General features: G+C 47.1%; 1 protein-coding gene across 2 annotated transcripts in view; it reads left to right on the top strand.

Annotated features, from left to right (window-relative positions):
* LOC143025604 (uncharacterized) overlaps window positions 1-16,101 on the top strand; it is a 459,091-nt gene that overhangs the window by 5,016 nt on the left and 437,974 nt on the right. The window contains exon 1 of one of the 2 annotated variants that reach the window (XM_076185543.1): window positions 13,761-13,901. The exons of the other annotated variant lie outside the window; for it this stretch is intronic. The gene's annotated coding sequence lies outside the window, so the exon portion shown is untranslated. Of the gene's footprint in view, window positions 1-13,760; window positions 13,902-16,101 lie in introns of those variants that run through there. 2 annotated transcript variants of the gene reach the window in all.

Raw genomic sequence — 16,101 nt, 5'->3', positions numbered from 1 at the left:
GGGGGGGGTCATATGTCGACAATCTTTAGTGTGGGTGTGGCTTGGGTTTATAGTGTCTTAAAGACGTTACACGGTCAAACAGTTTGACAAACCTTGTTTGTCACACATGTTTGAAGTGATGTTTGAGCGTGTGAATAGTGTGGTTGTCAAACGTTTGTGAAACGTGTTTGACAACCAAATACCCTATTCACACGGTCAAACATCACTTCAAACACTTGTTTGACAAACCGGGTTTGTCAGCCGTTTGGCTGTCTAAATGTCCCTTTAAAGACGTTTTACAGTTCAAACCACAAACGGTGGGGAAGGGAGAAGGGGGGGGCCCCTTGGATACTCCCTCTCTCCCCCCTCCCCCCTTTCTGTGTGTATGTTTCAACAGACTGTCTCGTGGTGACGCTTGTTCATGATGTAATTAAATCACAATGTGGGTTGCCAGCTATAATATACTACAATATACATGTAATGTAATTCTATTTTTTTATTATTAATCAGTTTGAATGATTACTTATGGCGTTTCCAATACAAAACCTATTGGGACCTGGCTTGTGGGGTGGGTGATCGTACTTTAAATGTGGACTCTTCGTGATTTTTTTGGTGTTATTGGACTCGACTGTTGTGGATATCTTAGGCTAACGCAAGTTGAGCAGTGCACAATACGCCGTTTTGGTGCATGTACTGTCGTGTGTAATCTATATTTGAGTCCACTGACGTCCCCACTGTCAGAACTCATTTTTGTAGTTTGGAAATGAATTTTCAATCGAAAAATTATCGTTCATTTTCAATTTGTTCTGCCGACTCGCACATTTTCTAAAGTTCCAAATTCCAATTCCTCGGTGTGGTATTCTTCCCAAAGAGTTATTGCCGACAAAACCAAATCCACAACTTACCCCATCACAGAATCTTCGTTCTTTAACAAGTGCGTCATCGTAGCAAAAGAACAGAATCTGAAAGTTTTTGTAGCACAGGAAACTTGATACAAAGGAATTTGTAAACACGTACCAGTACTCCTTATGAGACTAAATGGAGTGGGTGGGAGTGTGGATGAGCCCTGCGACATTTCCTGTCACCAAGCTGTATGTGGAAGATAAGTGGAGTGGCAGCAGCTGATAATATGGACAGATAAAGTTGTTGAGAAACGATTAAATTCCATCTTCATTGACTCGATCTACTTCCTGTCTTCTGTCTTGCATACTTTACTCTTCGGTCCTGCTGCCTCCGCCATTCTCTCCCCCCCCCCTTCAACACACGCTCGTTCTCACTCCCTATCCCCTCCCACACACGCCCATTCTTACTCACCCCCTCCCACACACGCCCATTCTTACTCACCCCCTCCCACACACGCCCATTCTTACTCACCCCCTCCCACACACGCCCATTCTTACTCACCCCATCACTCGCACACTCACTTATTCACCCCATCACTCGCACGCTCACGTATTCACCCCATCACTCGCACGCCCATTCTTACTCACCCCATCACTCACACGCTCATTCTTACTCACCCCATCACTCACACGCTCATTCTTACTCACCCCATCACTCACACGTTCATTCTTACTCACCCCATCACTCACACGCTCATTCTTACTCACCCCATCACTCACACGCTCATTCTTACTCACCCCATCACTCACACGCTCATTCTTACTCACCCCATCACTCACACGCTCATTCTTACTCACCCCATCACTCACACGCTCATTCTTACTCACCCCATCACTCACACGCTCATTCTTACTCACCCCATCACTCACACGCCCATTCTTACTCACCCCCTCCCACACACGCCCATCCTCCTTAACCACCCCTTTCCACACGCCCATCCTCCTTCACTTCCCGTCCCACGTATTCCCTCTCACCCCTCTCCCCTCCCCTTTCCCTCTCACCCCTCCTTTCCCTCTCCCCTCCCCTCCCTCCCTCCCTCTCAACCCTCTCCCCTCCCTTCCCCTCTCCCCACAGTCTCACCCATCCCCTCACCCCTCTTCCCATCATCTCACCCCTCTTCCCGCCATCTCACCCCTCTCACCGCCCTCCTCCCTTTCTCCCTTTCACATCTCTCGCCCCCTCCCCTCCCACACACGACTTTTTTTCCTCCTCACCCACCCTCCCTCCCTCCCCTTTCTGTCTCCCTTGTCTCCATCCTTCGAACAGCTGCTTTGCCCCTTGACCCCCCAACCTCCCCCCCCGACTGAACCCTCCCCACCTCCCTTTCACTACCATTGTATTCACTCCCCTCTCGATTTCCTGATTCATCCATCCATCCTTCTATACTCCCAACTCGCGTCCTCCACCTTTTCCCCCCACTTGACCCTCTTCCGTGGAGACCCCGTAGCTGATTCGAGTAGTCTGGTTTTAGGCATCAGTGGAAAATTGGTGCGGTACATCGCTCTTTCGTCTTCGGCCAACGTTCGCTTTCTTGGGCCAAGACCGGAGTAGGATACGAGAGGTGCGTCGGTTTTAGGAAATTGCATATTTCCTATACTGCACAGACCCCCCCTCCCAATACTTCTCCCATCTCCCCATCTCCATGATGAAATTATTAAATCTGAGAGAAGGGCAAAGAAACTGCGAAAAGAATCGAATGTGTCAATTGGGTGCGTACGGTACCTTGGGGAGCCCGGGGGGAGGGGGGGAGAGTTGGCGAGGCACTTTCAACTTCTTCAGCCTCCTCCCCAGAGGCGAACGTCTCCGACAAGCTAGTTGTCGCCACGGCCGTTCTCAGTTATAACTGTTAGGTCGTGACGGCGCGATGTTTCTTCAAAAGAAAAAAATCCATTTCACCTTTTGGTACTGTTGTTGCTGCTGCTGCTGTTCAGTTCGTGGCAGCGCGCACACAACCTGTGTGTGTGTGCGCGCGCGTGCGTGGGATCGCAGGATTATCCATAGAGCGTGCCATATGAGCTCTGGGCTCTCATTTGGGAGGATGGTAACTGTCTATCGCGAGTCAACCACGGGGTCAAAAGCGGTCGTGAAACACACACACACACACACACACACACACTACGCTGAAGGGGTAACATCCTCAGCCCGGTGACAACCTCTGGAAGTTTGTTCAAGGTCAAGGTAACTTAATTTTGTTCAGCTGAAGGGCGTTCCACGGGCTCCAGGAATTGATTGGGAGTTCTCGATATGAGCTGGCTGGTTGAAAGGTTTGGTTAACGATTTAACTACTTCCGTATGGACTTCTGTCAGTTGCCGAGCAATTTGTCTATGGAATGTAGGATAACCATTTTTGTTAGTAAAGGTTATGCATATTTTATTCATTCACTGGCATCCTCAGTAGGGAATGTTGCAGCCAGTCTCGATCAAATTAGCTTGTGCCAATTACTTTACTCTGGAGCTCATTACACGCTTCGCAAGTGGCACCAATACGGCCTTGAATCTTGCGGTTTCGGCTTCAAGTTGTGTGTTATTAGTAAGACTTACTAACGAGGCATGTTTATAAATTTGAGCGTCAGTTTGTAGTACAGTCGTCGAAACAAGTTTACTGTATAAAGGCCTGGTCGGCGGACATGCGCGTTAACGGGCACATTTGACGAGCAAACCGTCAAATTGCCCGAGTGCTCGTCGAGCGAAATCGCCAAGGCGGTGCCCGGTATATGGAGTTTCGACCCTTCCAGAATCGAATTAATATCGTCAACCCACAGTAGGCTTCCCTCCCACATCCCACGTCATTGTACCACAGTTCACATTTTACCATGTCAGTTATGGTGTACAATATCTTCTTGACAATACTAGGCGCCATGTTTGTCGTACCGCACTCCACACGCTACTGTCATCGTCGGGCGCGCCCGGCTGTTCATAAACTCTTGTGTGGACAACGGGCAGGCCCGGAAGAATTTGCTCGCCAGCCGCACTGCCCGATCGTCTGAACTCGGCCAAAGAGTTCAGAGGTAAAGTTGCCTGTGACTGGCCAAGCGTTCACCAATTATCTTAAAAGTTAACAAGAAATTACTATTGGGTATTTATGGCATTTCTCCCAACGCTGTACGTAAAAAAGATTGGTCATCGCCAGAGTATGGAGAAACTTGTTTACTTGGCTGTACCTAGTGTTTTGGCTCTGTCCTACAACATTTTGATTTGGTTTGTTGCTTATGCAAGAAATTACCAGTAACCTGAAGGCAAGATGCGTTGACAGAAGTCTTCGCCTAAAGGTGCCATTTTCAGTGTTGGTGTTGGCCACGTATGAAGGACTGGTGGTGTACGGACATGAAACACACACACACACACCTGTGCGTGTGATAGCACAGGTGTGTCGCTGAACAAGGGAGTGAAAGGGGAAGTGGTGGTTTGGGTTGTACACTATTTTCCCCCTACGTCACCTTCTCCCCCACTCCCCAGTTTATGGGGGGCTGTCTGCCAATCTAAACGGGTGAATAAACTCCCCTACCCTCAACCTCGGCATCCACACAGAACCAATTTGTACAAAATGCATTTCGGACACTTCTCATCCTCCGAAGAGTCTCCATAAAGGCCTTTGGGGTCTTGATTAAAAAAAAAAAAAAAACGAAGGTTGACAGGTCGCCGAGGAAGTACTGCCGTTAACTGACGGGTGGCCAGGTGTGGCCGAGGTCAGGTCAGGTCAGGTTCAGGTCTCGCGATTTGCCGAGGGATGAGTTCAGGTTTTAAACGAGAAGAATAAAGGTTTGGGTTGGTTACGTCCCTTGCGGCCATAGCTTGAGGTAAGGTGGTTTGGGGGGGCGGTTCGGGACGGGTGGGCTCACGGGACTTCTGGTCACCCCCCCCCCCCCCCGTACGTCTGGCCGGTGGTGGGGGGGAATCTTGTGTTCGTCGTATGTCTGCGTTGGCGGATACCAGTGTGGGTGTGATATATTGTGATGGAAGTTATTTCAGATACTCGAGACGCGAGATAACGTATCGCACGGGTATGATCGTCTATCATCAGATGGAATTTGATGTTGGTGTGGGTTGTCGAGTGGTAATTCGAACTACTTCGCATTTGAGGGCTGGCGACGACAAGTTGTAAGGTGGAAATCATGGAGACGTTGCGGTGATGATTGTTCGTTAATATATATATATATATATATATATATATATATATATATATATATATATATATATATATATATATATATATTTTTTTTTTTTTAAGCTTGAGGTTGATATAAATAGTATCCCTTTCGTTAAGTGACCCGGAATTGTAATTTCCAAATCAATTCGAAGATACCGTAACTGACCCAGAAGGCATGGCTTCGCGTGCATGCGTGGGTGGGTTCAAGGTCTATATAGTATAGGTCAACCCACGCGCAGGTTCCAAATACCCAGCGGGGGAAGTGGGGGGTTCGTGACGTCACTGGGTGCAGTCGGCGTGATCTGTCAGGTGTCTCTCTCCTCCTCCCCCCCTCCCCATGGCTCCCGTTCTCTCTCTCTCTCTCTCTCTCTCTCTCTCTCTCGGCCTTACTCTCGCTCTCTTTTTCTACTCCCGCTCTCTCTCTCTCTTATAATAATAATTAGTATTACTACTATTATTAACTTTAATTGGAGATCTGTCTCCCCAGACGGGCATAGGGAGACAGATCTTCAGATGAGCACATCTGGGGAGGTAGGTCTTCACATGATCCCAGGGACTTGACATGACTTTAGATGCGAATATAACCCCGCCTTCGGATCTGACCTGGGGACAGCTGTGCAAGGTCACATCTTGCCAGTTTACTATGAGGGTGGAATTTCTTTACATGGGTGTTCTAGGGAAACAGATCTTCACATGATCCATATAATAATCATTGCTATGATATATATATATATATATATATATATATATATATATATATATATATATATCATATTATTACTAATATTATCATGACATCTGAGTTATATTTTACATTACATATATAACTGAATTTAAGGCGGGAGATCAACAAAAACACAATATTCATTGATTCTTATTTAATATATACCTTCTTGTGAGTATACACTCAATACAAACCAATTACACCTTATTTGTTTACCATAAACCCACCAACATACCTTAGACCTTCAGTTTCCATGGCTTCTTCAAAAGTTATGTCTTTTACATCAAATGAAAGGGGTTCATAACAGTCTGGCTCATCATCCACAGCAAAAACCATTGCTGATAAGCAGAGTTCTTCATCCAAATTGTTGTGATCAATTTTGGAAGTAGCAGCACATTGATTAACATTAATTTTAGCAAGTGCTGCATGCGACATGTTTGTACTTGTGCACTCTTTCACTGTGTTATACCTCATACCCATCAGAGCAATTTCTTTTCCAAGAAGAATTTTTTTAATTCTATGTTTGATCTGTACAGGAGATGGGTTGTCATTAGCTCCTGCCATTTGTCTAAGACAGCCAAAAAAATGTTCTAAGCAATCTTGATTTAGTCTGTAAGTTAGCAAAAAGGTCACATTAAATCTTTCATTCAACATTTTATATAACTTTGAGAGGGACATTGAAGAAATTATTAACCCTTTTTGAAATTGATATAAGTGATTTTTTCCACCCACTCTCATTTCTTTAGCAGTTTTAATCATATCTTCCAAAATGTGATTTTGTTCTTCCAAATTCCACCCATAGGCATTTCTAGAGGATTTTTTTTGAATCTATACGTACCCTTGCATTAAAGAGATCAAACCAACGATCTACTAGCATAATGAATTTACTAGTCATTTCCCAATCATTACTCTTTAAAAGGCCTTGCTCACCAAAATACTCAATTGTTTTACCTGTAGTTTCAGACAACAGTTGTGCAGCTAAGTGAACATTCATTCTTCGATGACCTTGTACATCAATGTGTTTGTCGCTCAGTCGGAATGTTGTCTTTAAGTCTTTTACACTCCTTTTGATTATCTCACGAATACAAGAATTGGTCACATTTTTGCATCCATTTTTGCCATCCAATTTGAATCCAGAATCTAAAAGATTGTTTCTAATTAGTTTTATGAGATGTGGAGCATCAGCAAAAACAAAAATTTCCCTGTCACTAGAAGCTGGATTTGTGAAGCTATGGTTATCAATGGTGACACCAAGTGTTTGTAAGAGTTTGAGATTTGTTGATCCCATATCCGATACCATAGCAACAACTAAAAATCCAGCTTCTTCCACCTTAACAATAATGTCATACAGTATGTCCTTAGTCATATTAGTGTCAAAGTCGTAGTACACTAGCTGTTTCCAAGGGCTTGTCAGTCCCCTTAACATAGCACACTGCAGTCTCTTTTTAGGTTCATATATTACATCAGTGCCTTTTTCGTATGTCCAATCTGATGCAACACTTGTCTCATCAAAAGACAGTACACAAAGGCGCTCAATATCTGACATTTTTTCTGTTTTTTGGTTCAAAAGCTGAATTACTGGTAATAACACACCAGGTTGTAAGTCAAGCTTTGACACACGGCGGTTGAGCGTACTTACAGAAGGCAGAGGAAGATGCTTCTTTTCCCTTAAATATTTGTATGCTTTTGAACTGTAGCCATGCAGTACCAGCGATTCACTAATATCATTATCTGTGTAAGTTGCTGGTTGTTTTCCATTTAACATTGCATCTATTTGTGTTTCTGTAAAGGATTTCCCAAGTCCCTTCTTAATGTCAGCTACAGCTATGTCATATGCAGTTTTGAATGTGCTTTGTAAACGCCTTTTCTCTTTTTCCCATTGTTTCTGTTCCCTACGCAGATCATTTCTTTCTTGCGTCACTTGCTTAAGCCTTCTATTGGCTTCAGTCAAGTGATCAAGCAGAGGATCTAAACCTGAAACTGGGAGACTGGTCGGAGGTCTACTTTCTTGCAACACTGGTGGACCTGGTGGTGGTGATCTTGAATTACACTGGGATGGTGCATTTCCTGAAATAATTAGATGTGTTTTGTTTACCATTTCATGAACCCATCTCTGTGAGCTTGTACGTTCAAAAACAAACAAGTTACATGAACACATTATATTGAGATTAATCACATTAATTCACGCACAATAATTCAATTAACACTGGTCAAAACATCAAGCTTTTATTACAGCAGTTAGATGGAAATTGCAAAATAAGTGTATCCTACTCACCATCAGTCTGTAAAGGCTTGAAACTTGAATCAGGCAGAGGTTTTAAATCTGGAACTGGGCGACTGGTCGGAGGTCTATTTTCTTGCAATACTGGTGGACCTGTGTCTAATGGTAAATGTAACGATGGAACTGCACCAGGCTTGAATGCTATACAACTTGGAGGCACCGGTATTCCAAGGAGTTCGAATTTCATATTTCTCTGAAATGCTGATTGTTCAAAATGTTTGCTGCATATACGTTGAGTCAGTGGGTTTATGTGGTCTTTTCTCCCACACAGCTGAATCCAGCGATTTTGGGTTTCTTTATCTTTTGGAAACCGAAAATAATGAACATTTGATTTCCCTTTCACTCGAAAATTACCACAGCTACGCACGGCGCAAGACGGCATTGTGATACCACAAGAACGGTGAGGATAAGTAGGCAGAGAAGTGTGACCTTGTCCCGTTCAGTGGCAAGCACAGATTGACACACGCTCCCGCGTTTAACCTCTACTGCACCCGTTGACGTCACGGATGCGCAGAACACAGGAAAAGCGAAGCGCTCGTGGGTTGACCTATACTATATAGACCTTGGGTGGGTTGAGAGTGACGGGTCGTCCGCGTAGTAGTAGACGGACGGAGTAAGGTGGAGTAAAAGGGAGTGGCGTTTGAGTTGTGGAGTGTAGGCCTACGTGTATCACCCGTGAGGCCGCGGCGACCTGTTGGACACCTGTGGACGCAAGGGTGAGGGTGGTTGAGGGTGGGGTGAGAGTGTTGAGGGGTCCAGGAGGCTTGTTTGCTTAGCTAGGCATAAGGCTCGGGTACAGGTGAGGTGGGGGAGTAGGGGGAGAGGGGAGTTACTCGAGGAAACGGTAGGGACAGAATGCGAAGTTAGCTTGTGGGTTTTGTACGTTCGGTTTTTAGTTCGGGTGGGGGGGGAAGACAGCTGGTGAAGTCTTCTTGCAGCTTGAAAACTTTCATCTTGTCTTCAGAACTCCCTGGTTCCCGCGACCCACGTCTCCCCCTCCATTGTTCCGCGATTTTTTTTTTCTTCTTTCTTTCTTTCTTTCTTTCTTTCTTTCCCACCTTCCCTCACCTCCTGCACTTCCTTTCCCTGGCCCGGTGGCTCTAGCCAATTTGCATACTTAATGGACAGTGAGTGCCAAACTTATTCCGATGAAGGAAAGTAACGGGGCTTCGACGCCTCATCACGACAGCTCGCACCTCCTCCTCTTCCTTTCTCCACCACCACCTCCACCTCCTTTCTCCTCCACCACCTCCACCTTTCTCCTCCACCACCTCCACCTCCTTTCTCCTCCACCACCTCCACCTCCTTTCTCCTCCACCACCTCCACCTCCTTTCTCCTCCACCACCTCCTTTCTCCTCCACCACCTCCTTTCTCCTCCACCACCTCCTTTCTCCTCCACCACCTCCTTTCTCCTCCACCACCTCATTTCTCCTCCACCACCTCCTTTCTCCTCCACCACCTCCTTTCTCCTCCACCACCTCCTTTCTCCTCCACCACCTCCTTTCTCCTCCACCACCTCCTTTCTCCTCCACCACCTCCTTTCTCCTCCACCACCTCCTTTCTCCTCCACCACCTCCTTTCTCCTCCACCACCTCCTTTCTCCTCCCACCTTTCTCCACCTCCTTTCTCCACCTCCTTTCTCCACCTCCACCTCCTTTCTCCACCTCCACCTCCACCTCCTTTCTCCACCTCCTTTCTCCACCTCCACCTCCTTTCTCCACCTCCTTTCTCCTCCTCCACCTCCTTTCTCCTCCTCCACCTCCTTTCTCCTCCTCCACCTCCTTTCTCCTCCTCCACCTCCTTTCTCCTCCTCCACCTCCTTTCTCCTCCACCTCCTTTCTCCTCCTCCACCTCCTTTCTCCTCCTCCACCTCCTTTCTCCTCCTCCACCTCCTTTCTCCTCCACCTCCTTTCCCCTCCTCCACCTCCTTTCTCCTCCTCCACCTCCTTTCTCCTCCACCTCCTTTCTCCTCCTCCACCTTTCTCCTCCACCTTTCTCCTCCTCCACCTCCTTTCTCCTCCTCCACCTCCTTTCTCCTCCTCCACCTCCTTTCTCCTCCTCCACCTCCTTTCTCCTCCTCCACCTCCTTTCTCCTCCTCCACCTCCTTTCTCCTCCTCCACCTCCTTTCTCCTCCTCCACCTCCTTTCTCCTCCACCTCCTTTCTCCTCCTCCACCTCCTTTCTCCTCCACCTCCTTTTTCTTCCTCCTCCACCACCTCCTTTCTCCTCCACCACCTCCTTTCTCCTCCTCCTCCTATCTCCTCCCCATAAGTATACCCATCTTCAGTTACTTTCAGTCCTCCACATCCCTCCACAATTATTATTTACCTTCTCTATAACTACTTGCTCTTCCTCCTTCCTAGCCACAAGTGTTACCCTTCTTCAGTTCCAGTCCTCCTCAGGCCTGCGTAATTACTCCTTATCTTCTCTGTAACTACTTGTTCCTCCTTCCCATCCCAATTTCAATTTCCTCTTCTCTCCAGTTACTTTTACCTCCACCTTTCAATTCCTACTCCACCTTCCTCCACCTTTCAATTCCTACTCCACCTTCCTCCACCTTTCAATTCCTACTCCACCTTCCTCCACCTTTCAATTCCTACTCCACCTTCCTCCACCTTTCAATTCCTACTCCACCTTCCTCCACCTTTCAATTCCTACTCCACCTTCCTCCACCTTTCAATTCCTACTCCACCTTCCTCCACCTTTCAATTCCTACTCCACCTTCCTCCACCTTTCAATTCCTACTCCACCTTCCTCCACCTTTCAATTCATACTCCACCTTCCTCCACCTTTCAATTCCTACTCCACCTTCCTCCACCTTTCAATTCCTACTCCACCTTTCAATTCCTACTCCGCCTTCCTACACCTTTCAATTCCTACTCCGCCTTCCTACACCTTTCAATTCCTACTCCACCTTCCTCCACCTTTCAATTCCTACTCCACCTTCCTCCACCTTTCAATTCCTACTCCACCTTCCTCCACCTTTCAATTCCTACTCCACCTTCCTCCACCTTTCAATTCCTACTCCACCTTCCTCCACCTTTCAATTCCTACTCCACCTTCCTCCACCGTCCTCTTCAGCTTCCTGCAGCTCCCCTCGCCCCGTGGCCAGACACGCAGCGCAGACTCCTCCTGGTCCCATTACATCCCATCCCGTCAGAAGTCCCGCTCCCTTCATGCCCTCTGGTCCCTTAGGGGGACTGGCGGTGGCTTCCACTGTGCCACTTTATTCTTGCCCCCTTGCGGTCAGCCGCTTGTTAGCAAAGATTGCCAAACAAAAAGTGGACTGTGGCAATTGGAATGTGCCACGTCACTATGCGAGGCCCGGAGGAGTGGGGGGTGGGGGCTGGGGGCACTTTATTCCCACTTGTCCCGTCTTGAACCGTTCAGCACGCTGGCATTAACATGATGGATTGTGGTTTTATTTGCCTTGGGGGGAGGGGGGAGGGGGAGAGCCCCGGACGCCATTCCCTAACCCTCGTCTAGTACATTCAAAGGGGAGAGTGTCTCGTTAGCTTTTGACTAGGCAATCTTTAAGGAGCCTTGATGCCACGTGCAGCTGAGTAAAGTAACGTGGCTGCAAGGTTTCTTTCGTTATGGACGGGGTTAAAGGAGATGGAGTTAAACCCATCAGTTGTTGGTAGGGTCTCATGCAGAGTGAATATTGCCATAGCTGTGTTAACCCAGTGCCAACTGGTTTAGAAGAAGTTCGTGTAAAGATGGAGTTCAAGCAGTAGTTCATAGTGCATTTTCCCTCCTCCTCTTCCTCCTCCTCCCACGGCCACCTTCTCCCCCATCTTGATCCATGTGCCCCTGCTGAACATAACATCTACCCGATCTTTTCCAGTGGTTAGCCATCCACATCTTGATTCAAATTTGAGTGGCGCCACATTATTCTTGTCACCTTGGAAGTCGTCGGCCTCGGCCTGTGATGTATATGTGCCCATTGTGGGACTAGGCCCTGCTTTTGCGTCTCTGCCTCCAGTGATGTATACTCGCTACTTAGACTTCGTAGTTTTGTCGGCGTGTCTACATAACTGCTCGGTTTTTGCGGACTTTGGGGTGCCTTTGTGCCATTCTTGCCTCTCCTGCCCTTCTCCCCCTTCTCCCCATTTCTTGTCTGATTTGTCCCGCCGTAACAGGTTTACGTACTTCCGTCAGTACTTTGCATACTGTTCAGGGTAACGAAAGTAAAGGTGCCAGCTTTAATACTTGGCACGGTCAGGGCGTAGACTTGTTCCAGGGGCCCGGAAATTGTACAAAACGTTTGAGTTAAATTTTGTCATGATCGTTCCTGTGAAGGGTGCGTCGTCGAGCATTTGTCGTAGACACTGAGGGCGGGGTGGGGGGTGGAATCCTTGTGGCTCGGTGCCAAGCAATGGGATGTCATCTCGGGGAAGGCTGGAGGGAGCAAGTGCTAACCGGAAGTGGCACTGTACCGGTCACTGAGAACTGACACACCCGGAATTAAATAGTTAGGCGTTAGCCAGAATAAAGCGAGTGAAGGGCGGCATGCATTGTGGCATATGGGCGGACAGATGGTCCGATTTCTCAGACCTGTAAAGGTTCAGAATATGTTTGGTGCCTTAACAAAATTATTTCGTTATCAATAGGGAATTTAGCGGTTAGAGATCTGAGCCGAACTGTGTGTGTGCGTGTGTGTGTGAGAGAGAGAGAGAGAGATATGCCACCTCAACCCCCAGATGGAAATACTCGAAACCTAAATAGGTTAAAGACACCTGCAGCATATGTATACAGATCATGCTGAGCATTGGAGCGGTACTTGCAGAAGCGTGTCTTTAGTGTACAACTGTACATGTCCCCGCAGCAGATGGTTCAAAGTCACGCGACAGCCGGTGACCGCAGAATCCAGCTGTAAGGGAGTGGTAGGGGGATTTGGAGGGGGAGGTGGTCCTGGTGGGTTACTTGCCCGTAATGGTGTAGTTAGGTTGTTCTCGCTGCAATAAAAATAACAGGCAAATGTCCCTCAGGGGCCTTTAGTCGCCCTCGTGATGTTCCCCTCTTCTCACCCCCAGGGGGGGAATATACATGTAATCCAGACACTCGTTACGATGAGCTTATGGCGGAAGGGTTGCTTAAAGCTGCAACGGAAAACGGGCCTTATGACGTAAACTGTCGAGATCACTGGAAGTAGCGGGTTCCTCTTGGGAATCGAACCTGGACCTACGTGGGGGGTGGGGTGAAGGTAGGGTTGTTAAACGTCTGGGGGGTGCTGGGGGGGAACCTCCCCGCTCCTTTCCCCAGGGGGAAGATTTATGGGTGTCTGCCAACAACGTTTAAGGTCGAATAGTAATGTAATTACGATGAGTTACTCGCCAGCTTAACAAGACCATTTAAGGTTAGAGGGTTTTTAGGGATCATGTAGTTGGGTTCTTGAGGCTGGCGATAGCTTAAAGGTTAGGCTAGAGCCTGGATATTCTATTAACCCAAGAGATAACGCCCCCCCCCTCTGACGGAGGAGGAGGTTAATTAACTTGACTTGGCTGGGACCAGATCGAGGTCTTGTGTTAGTCAGCTTCCGCTCTTCCTGTGAAGTGGCCCTGATATCAGATAAGCCGGTGTTGTTTTAACGATAACGGGACGATAAGGAACAATGGAGGACGTGACGTAACTCGGGTCCGGAGGGGTGGAAGAGGGGGTGGGGTTTTATGGATTGCTTGGGGAAGTTCAGTTTAACTGTACATAGGTGCTGGTTACTGTGGTTTGTGGACCCCTGAATCAGGTGGATCTGGCGTAACGACGTTTCTGATGAGTGGATGACCATTGACTGAAAGGTGTTTTTCAACGAACCGTGACACCATTTGAAACGAACCTCCACTGAATACAAGCTTGGTTCACCGAAGAGGTATAATGGTCTCGTGTTGAACCGCCGAGGTACTTGTTTATTTCAATCCACAACGATCGGCATTGTGGGCCTGTTTCTGGGACTTCGAGTGGCATTGGGGGGAAATCTCGAGGAACCTCGAAGAAGTCTTGAAGGGCCGGCGGCTTCGGGATCTTGGCTTCTCAAGAGTTTTGGTAAAATGTTCGTGAGAGAGTTTTGTGTTTGGGAAGGGGCGCATGGTCCTTTTATACGTGCAGGGAGGTTGGGAACGTAATCCCAGATCAGGATGCCTAATCCCACATTGTATGGCCGGGAGATTATTTACCAGATGGGAGATGAGGGAGAGCCCCATTCTGAGCTTTCATGCCGTTCTGGAATAGGTTGTATGGTGGTGAGGGAGTAATCTAATAGGGCTACGTTTTTTATTTTTATTTTATTTTATATATATATATATACCTACTTTGTGTGTGTGTGAATGTGAGAAAGAGAGAGGGAGAGATGAAGAACAAATAACCACGCCTCAGGAAATACATTAGTGTAGCTACAGCCTGATGTGAAAGCCGCGTTACCAAACAAGGCGTGGGTCTGGGGGTGAACGTGGACTGCAAGGTGGCGGAAGTGACGTCACGTCGCTCTCTAAGCATCTTGGAATGTCGTCGGTCGAGGAAGCGAAGGACGCTGATTCGTTGTGGCCAGGAAAGGGTCTCGAACTCGACTCGAAGTCACGTGGGGGCGGAGAGATAATAGGGATGACTTATGCAGGAATTGCGAAGTAGAATACCTTAGCTGTGATTTAATTTCATGGAATTCTGAGCTTCCTGTTAAGGTAGTAGGTGCTCCCAGGTTCCTGGCAGTTCGTCAGTGATAGTCTTCTTCAATGAAGGCTCGTAATCGGAAACAAGTGGGAGTTTGTGGATCCAAAAAATTCGTGTTGAAATATCTGAATGTGAATAAATCGTACAATTAAAGGATGTGTTGGGAACCCCAGTTACATCGGATGACTTTTGAAAACCAACAATATGGATAATAAACTTAAATTATTTCAAATAATTTATTGCCTACCTCGTTTTCTGGAAGATAATGACGAAGATTTGTGACTAACTTTCGTATTAATGTACTCATGGCGACCGTGGTTCCACAAATAGAAAACGGGACTCGAGTGGTTGTTAACTATTGGGTCGAGGTTTATAACGTGATTAGGTCGTTAAGTTTCCATCCTCGCTGTACTAGTTGATTGTTAGTTTATGGTAACTAGTTTCAGTTCCACATGGAATTGCCTCGATAGAATGAAGTCAATTGTTTTTAAGATCCTAACTAGGATCCATCTAGTGGAAATATTAGAATTCAATTTATATAAATTCTGTAGCACCCAAAATGTTTTGGCCATTGAGGTTTGTGAGCACTTCCTTTAGCTGAAGAAAATCTTCGATGGATAGAGTAGAAGTTGTATAGGTGTCAAACGAGGTCAACCGTATAAAGGTTGACCTCAGCAGATTAGAATCTCGTGGTTGCTGAGAGACCTATCGTCTGGGCACTAAAGGTACATAAATACAATCCCACTGTCCATCACACGTTCGCTCACTGAAAACTACTCATCACTTTTTCATCCCCGAATTAGGTCGAAACGAACGAGATCACCCTTGCCAAGCACATGGTGGTAGAGAGGTGTGTGTGTGTGTATGTGGGAGGGGGGGGGGCTTGTGCGTGCCTGCGTCGCGTTTTGATGGAGAAATCTGTTGTGGGATCGATTTATCGCTCGCTGGCACCATAACGAGGGTGCAGGATGCGTTCGGCGCCGGGATGCCAATCATGTGGATAGGCGACAGACTAATACGCCGTCATGGCATAATAGGAGGCTGTGGGTGGCCCAGTTGAGCCTGGGGATGTGATGAACATGTGGAGTTGTAAAGATGGAGTGAATCTCGCTTTCTCGCTATGCCAGCCTTTCTCGTTTTTCTTTGTTTCTCTCTCTCCTCTTTCTTTCCTCTCTCTCCTCTTTCTTTCCTCTTTTCTTTCTCCTCTTTTCTTTCTCCTCTTTTCTTTCTCCTCTTTTCTTTCTCCTCTCTCCTTGCTCTTTCCTCTCTGCTCTCTCCTTTCTTCTCTCTCTACTCTCTCGCTTCTCTCTTTCTTCTCTCTCTCCTCTTCTCTCTCTCCTCTCTCTGTTCTCTCTCTCCTCTCTTCTCTCTCCTCTCCCCTCCTCTCCTCTCCCCTCCTCTCCTCT

The sequence above is a fragment of the Oratosquilla oratoria genome, chromosome 5, assembly GCF_046742065.1.
Source record: "Oratosquilla oratoria isolate Oo_2021 chromosome 5, ASM4674206v1, whole genome shotgun sequence".
NCBI lineage: Eukaryota > Metazoa > Arthropoda > Malacostraca > Stomatopoda > Squillidae > Oratosquilla > Oratosquilla oratoria.
This window is presented reverse-complemented; position numbering and strand designations above follow the sequence as displayed.